Source organism: Mytilus edulis, chromosome 2 (genome assembly GCF_963676685.1).
Source record: "Mytilus edulis chromosome 2, xbMytEdul2.2, whole genome shotgun sequence".
NCBI lineage: Eukaryota > Metazoa > Mollusca > Bivalvia > Mytilida > Mytilidae > Mytilus > Mytilus edulis.
Genome location: NC_092345.1, coordinates 53,330,846 through 53,338,794, shown reverse-complemented (window position 1 = coordinate 53,338,794; position 7,949 = coordinate 53,330,846).

Sequence of the window (7,949 nt, the reverse complement as noted above, 5' to 3'; positions counted from 1 at the left end):
TCTATAATAATATTCAAGATAATAACCAAAAACTGCAAAATTTTCTATTAAGTATAAATGAAATGAAATGCAAGTTCGAAATAAAACCCTATTAATATTTTTCACGCACAAACATTAACTTATTGATTTTGCAATGTTATTATTAATCGTTATGACGCGAAGGTTTCATGTCGCAATGCTCCACTTTAGCATTGCCATTTATTCACTTGCAAGGAGAACATTATTGATACTTACAGTACATCTTCTCTGTAAAATTTCCTTAATATTACTAATTCAGTGACAGCAACGCCAACAACGGATGTCTGTTTCGTTTTTCGTTTGAAAATTTCAGGGCAAATAAATTTCAACCTAATAAACATTTTAACTAAAGTCAGATTTGCTCTAAATGCTATAGATTCAGAGATTTAAGCCAAAATTTGCATTTTACCCCTATTTCTATATTAGCAATGTCGGCCATATTGGCTGGCAGGCGGGGTCATCGGACACATTTTTAAATCTCAATACCATAAGGATGGTTGTGGCCAAGTTTGCTTAAATTTGTCTATGCAGTTTCAGAGAAAAATTTTGTAAAAGATCACAATAATTTACGAAAAATTGGTAAAAATTGACTGTAGATTGATAATTCCTTGAGGGATCAAATGACAATTTTGGTCATATTGCCCTAATTGTAGATCTTAATTTTTATTATTGCTGTTCACATCTCTATCTATAAATATTCAAGATATTAACCAAAAAACTGCAAAATTTCCTTAAAATTACTAAGTCAGAGGGAGCAACACAACAACCGGTTGTCTGATTCATCTCAAAATTTGAGTGCAGACAGATCGCAACCTGATGAACATTTTTACCCCAAATGCTTCAGTGTTAGAGATATAAGCTACAGAAAACAGCAATCAAACTTTATATATTAGAAAGAGAAGCTATCACTAAGCGCATGCAATGTTACACCAAGTCCTGGAGAGTAGACTTTCCAAAATACTCCTTAACTCAATCTTTATACAAAAATAAAACCATATAGTCTTACAACAGCAGCAATCGACTTGTACTTAAACAGCGATCAAAAGAGGACAATATACAAAATTCAGTTGAAGGTAGATGGAATCGAATAGCTGGGAATGTATCAAAAGTGTTATCACATATTGTCTACGTGTTTAAAGAAAGATCCATATATTGCATGGAAAGGCAAAGGATGAAACGGAGGAGTGCATATTATATCTTGAAACAGGACTAATAACTAGGCGTTTTTTCTATTTTTTAACCGGATTTTTGTGACAAAAATGTCGGTTATTGATTTGGGGATGTACGGCGGGCGGCCGGGCAGTCGGGCGGTCGGCAATCAAATGTTGTCCGTGCATTATCATGAACCGTTAAGCCAAAGCTTTTAAAATTTTAATATGTTGTTACTGACAACTAAATGAAGGTCAAGTTCAATAATGGCGATTTTGACTTTTACCGTTCAGGAGTTATGGTTCTTGAAAGATTGAAAAATGGAGTTTTCAGTCGTGTCCGTGCATTTACGCATGAACTGTTCTACCAAAGCTTCCCAAATTTTAATATGTTGTTACTGATGACAAAATGGAGGTCAAGTTCAATAATGACGATTTTGACTTTTACCGTTCAGGAGTTATGGTTCTTGAAAGATTGAAAAATGGAGTTTCCAGTTGTGTCCGTGCATTTACGCATGAACTGTTGTACCAAAGCTTCCCAAATTTTAATATGTTGTAACTGAAGACAAAATAGAGGTCAAGTTAAATAATGACGATTTTGACTTTTACCGTTCAGGAGTTATGGTTCTTGAAAGATTGAAAAATGGTGTTTCCAGTCGTGTCCGTGCATTTTCTCATGAACCATTCAACCAAAGCTTTTGAAATTTTTATATGTTGTTACTGATGACAAATAGAGGTCAAGTTCAATAATGAGGATTTTGACTTTTACCGTTCAGGCGTTATGGTTCTTGAAAGATTGTAAAATGGCGTTTCCATTCACGTCGTTGCATTTACCCATGAACCATTCAATCTAAGCTTTTCAAATTTTAATATGTTGATACTGATGACAAAATGGAGGTCAAATTTGATATTGAGGATTTTCACTTTCACCATTCATCAGTAATGGTTCTTGTGATATTGCAAGGACACAAATAAATATTAATAAATCCGGTTTGCTGTCGTTGTGACAGCCCCTTGTTTATAAATTTTCTGTAACAAAATTTTGAATTTTCGAAAAACTATTTACAAAAACTGGGTCAATGCCACTGCTGGTGGACGTTTCGTCCCGGAGGGTATCACCAGCCTAAGGATTTTCTTATCCTAGTAGATAACCTTAGCCGTATTTGGCACAACTTTTTGGAATTTTGGGTCCGAAATGCCGTTTAAGGATGTTCGCTACTCTGTTAAAAAATAACAAGCTTTTTAAAAGACTATTATGAATTGATAGTATATCAATAAAGAAACTAAAAAAGTAGAAAAAAATGGAGGGTCTGTGTGCTCGTTTTTGAGATATAAGCCATTGAAAATTTAGCGGGAAATAATTCTCTCTAGAGTTTTCATATATTTAACATTGGTATCTTATTTGTTTCAAAAACTATGAAAAAATAACAAGAATTTCATAAAATTTTGAAATATGGCTTTTTAAACTTTATGTTATAAAATTATGAAAAAAAAGTAGGGGTTGGTGGGCAAATTTTTTTTAATGACAATACATGGATAAAACCAGAGGATTCTGAAAATCTGGCAAAATATCAAAAAATAGAGGAGCAAACATCCTTAACTTTGTACTTGTTTGGCTTTATAATCTTTTGATCTGAGCGTCAAATTGTAGTTGGTATAGGTGTTTGTTGGGATCGTCATCACATAGTGTTTTGTTTTCAGCCAGTGACAGTTTTAGTTGAGAACGACAAAGATTCTATGCGATGTTCAATATGGATGTATATAATTAACACTGTGCGGGACAAATTTGCCATTCCGGTATCGGCAAATCTGACTTTGTCGGTTTACAAGATATCAAAAAAAAAATTTGCCCAGTGATAGATTATTGAAAAATTAAAAAAATGCCATATGTCCCAACTTGTCACTGTTGTCACTCTTGTCACTGCAGCTGATTAAAAGTACATTTCCCATGGGAAATTTGATAATTCCCATGGGAATATTAGAATTTCCCATGGGAACATTGAAAGTTCCCATGGGAAAAATTACTTTTCCCATGGGAAGTTTAGAGTTCCCATAGGAACTTTAAAGTTCCCATGGGAACATAAGTAAATTGTTTGTTCCCATGGGAAGTTCTAAATTTCCCAAGGGAAACTTTAAATTTCCCAAGGGAATTTTTCTTCCCAAGGGAACTCATTTTCTTCCCATGGGAAAATACTTTTCCCATGGGAACAATATTTTTTCCCATGGGAACAATATTTTTTCCCATGGGAACAATAATTTTTCCCATGGGAACAATAATTCTTCTCTTGGGAACAATATGTTTTCCCATGGGAACAATAATTGTTCACATGGGAAGTGATATAACTAAAAAGAAAACATAAAAAATCCTCTCATTGCATGAGTGAAGCAATTTCACAAAACGGACTAAGTTATTATGGGTACAAATATTTCTTTGAATCTTAATTGTAGAAATATATAATTGTGTGTTCTACGATTTTTGTCTTGGCATGCTTAATTGAAAGTAAATCACTATGTGTCAAAAATTTAACTACTATAAATTCAGAAATTATTGCTGTTTTTATTATTGTGAAAATAGTGACAGGGTTATAATCACAATAATATACACTTGCATATTGAATTTTTTTATGAACTAAACAGGATTATTCTAAATTTTGCACACAAAAAAATGATGAAATTGAGAAAAATCGCACACTACAATTGCTAGCAATAATTTCTGAATTTTCAGTATATAGTTTTGCATATATAGCTTTCACACCATTGCACACAGTGTCTTATGTTTATCCATTTGAATGTTTTTGTGTTTTTTTCATGCAGACATTTAAATGTTGATAGGTCTTGCTCATTGTTGACGGCTGTTCAGTCAATGGCTGAAAATACCTTTATCTCTGGTTTTTAGTTGTCTCATTGGCAATCACATACCATATCCTTACTTAATTTCAACACTTCTTAATTTAAGTTATGTACGTTTGAGAATATCATTTTCAAAAAGACAAAACATTACAATTGGTATAACAAATAAGGCACTTGTGTTTTAATATTTCATCTTTCACTGAGATAACACCATCAAGTAAAATGTGTGAAACAAAAACAGAAAGTTAAACAAACAGCAATAAAATAACTTAAGCAAGTGTCAATAAACCTGCACAAATAACATGAATAATATATTTAAGGTCATAAGCAAGTGACAATAAACATACAGCAATAATATATCTAAGGTCATAAGCATAAACATGCAGCAATATTATACATTGTATATCTAAGGTCATAAGCAAAAGACAATCAACATACAGCATTTTGTACAGCAATAGTATATCTAAGGTCATAAGCATAAACATGCAGCAATAATATATCTAAGGTCATAAGCATAAACATGCAGTAATGTTATACATTGTATATCTAAGGTCATAAGCAAAAGACAATCAACATACAGCAATAGTATATCTAAGGTCATAAGCATAAACATGCAGCAATAATATCTCTAAGGTCATAAGCATAAACATGCAGCAATATTATACATTGTATATCTAAGGTCATAAGCAAAAGACAATCAACATACAGCAATAGTATATCTAAGGTCATAAGCATAAACATGCAGCAATAATATATCTAAGGTCATAAGCAAGTGACAATCAACATACAGCAATAATGTATCTAAGGTCAAAAGTATAAACATGCAGCAATAATATATCTAATTTCATAAGCATAAACATACAGCAATAATATCTAAGGACATAAGCATAAACATACAGCATTAATAATATATCTAAGGTCATAAGCAAGAGAAAATAAACAGGTCTTGTATAAGAATATTAACAGTATCCAGGACAAGTTTGCAATTCCGCTGAGTGCAAAAGTTGTCACCTTAATTTTTGGAGTTTAAGTCAAAATGAAGTTGATAACTTGATTGGTATTGGTTCTCTGATATTTGTCCTAAAAATGTTTGGCTCTAGCACCACTGTTGAAAAAGTTATGCCCCTTTTTTCAACAATTTCCTCAGAGGAAAAAGAGTTTTCCTTAAGGGAAAAAGATTTTAGGGAATTTGCTGAATAATTATTTCCTCTGAGGAAATTCATTTTCTTTTGAGGAAATTTGCCGCTTCAAATTTTCCTTTGAGGAAATTTCCTCTAAGGAAATCATTGTTCTTCAAATTTCCTTTAAGGAAATTTCTGAACATCAAATTTCCCTTAAGGAAATGTTTTTCCTCTATAAAAATTTCATAACAGTACAAACATTGACAAACAGTATAAATATATTTTCTCCTAGACTGAATTATTGATCATGTTGATACAAAAGATTATATAAAATAAACACTTTTCATGTCATATTAACTTGTCTTCTGTTTCAGCTGCTGTGTATAATTATTCTACCCCCTACATAATAGTTCAGTGCATAAATAATTCCATCCACAAGACATCTTCCTTCAATTGGTTGAATAAATTTTGGCAACTTGTTCTTCAAACATCTTCTCTGTATATTTGATATGATGGAGAGCCATGTACATAATATTATGTACATGAATGGATAACGCATGTGTTTATTTCGACAACAAACATGACAAAGATACTATTTTTTTTCTTAATTTCTCCATAATCCATCAGTGAATATGTAGGTTGTTACATTTTACACCATTGTGTTCTTGTGCATCTTTGATAGTACTCCATTTTGTTTATAGCAATTTTGTAGAATTTTTTCTATTTCTTTTTCCAGAAAAACACACAATTGAGTTCATTTCACATTAATTAATCCAATTAGCACATTATGTAGAAAAGTATTAACAAATAAGTTTCCTCTTCAGTATAGACTTGCAGGACCTGACGATGATCATAAAAACCAAGATATCTGACCTATAAATACACAAAATAAAAAAAAAGTTATAAAATGATAAATGGAGAAAAAAACAGCAATATAAATAAGCTTATTTTATCATGTTTTAATTAAAGTCATAAGAAACCTCAAATTAAAAAAAAAATATGTATAATAATTATGTTTTTTATAACTAAATGGATAGTTTTCATTATGCAACTTAAGTACATATACTTTTTTCTGAGGAAAATTCTTTAATTTGTCCACATTTAGAAGAAGTTTACTTATTTTTAATTGCTTGCTTCCAGGAAGCAATTCACCGATACATATTTTCCATATACATAGTGACCCGAGCGTAACCCTCCTTGTAAAAATACGGTGACCACAATATGCAAGGATCTGTCATTGAAATAAACAAATAGCTGATTATACATGTTAAACACGTGCTCAATATCCATGCTTTGTGTGATTTGTTTACTATAAGGTGACAATCGGTAAAACTCAGCTTCAAAACACGGCATTTAATGAGCAGCATTATTTGTTAAATCATAACAAACAGAGAGAAAAAAAAATTGACGATTTATATGATATACTTGTGAAAATAATGATAAAATCGTGCACAGAGGACTAAGTTTATGATGTATACATGCATTGGTTCAAAAGTTGGACAAACTTTATTTTTCATCACTCACTCGTTTCATATGACTTTAACATTTGAGAAACTTTCATTTGATATTCTTACTTGTCATGCTTTATATGAGTTCTCTTATTTCAGTGCTTTGTGTCCAAGATTTAATATTCGTTGTTTAGTGCCTTGCAGTGATATTTAAAGTTTAGCCACTTGCAAAAGTTGTTATAGAATGTTCATATGTTGTGTTATTTGAACCACTGTCCTATATTATGGTCAGGTAAGAGGTTGAGTGCTCACAGACATGATATTTTTTTATTAATTGTTATTGTTTTTGAACATGTTGAACTAAATTGGATTGTTTAAATCTTTTCATGTTGGGATCTTTATTGGCTGACCTATAAAGGAAGTGTTGTCTCATTATTGAAGGCCAGCCCATCATTGGCCTTTAATTTCTTGCATCCACTTCTTTGAACTCTGGTGGATAAGTCACTCATTTACCATACCACATCTTCTTATTTTTACAAGAGTCATCATTCAAAGGCAATTACTTTTATCATGTTTATTACTGTAATTTAGAAATTATCCAGAGGTTTTTAGTAATGCGATTAATGTGACTGGGTGAGTATCGCAAAAATAAGAAATCATATTTTGATAACAGAAACATATATCTGTATATATATCATGTATATATAATTGATGCAGATTTTTTTTGTAATCACAATAAGTTGTCCATTCCCGGAAAAATCACAATAATAAATGCAAGCAGTAATTTCTGAATTTACAGTATATAGAAGTGGTCTTACCATTTAGGCCTTGTTGTATTCTGTTTATCTTGTTTTGTCGCTCATTTCTATTGAAACTGTTTATATTTTTCATTATTTTTCTATATATTTCTTGTCCTATAAAACATAAAAAGGGTAAAAACTGTTATTAAACATCAGTATTTTCTTTATATACAATAATATTTAATAAGAATGGAATATTTGTGCTATTTCATTTCATAAACTTTTCGTCAGTCATGACTTTCAAAGACTTTCACCCTGGTCAATAGTTTAAAAAACAAACATTCCCATACTTTTTCTTGGTGTTCGTACTAATTTTTCATTGGACAACAAAAACATGATTCAACTATTCTTCTATGATTTGTTTTGCTTGACTACGTTAAACTCTGAAATATTGTTTACAGTATAATCTGTATGTGTCTCACTCGTCAAAATTTCAAATTAATATATAAATAACCAATACGAATGCTATGCATGGCTCAGCTTGATACAAACGTACACTTTAAACCCTGAACAGTTGGAGCAAGTATGGACACAACATTCAATTCAAACTTTTCTACATTGGTT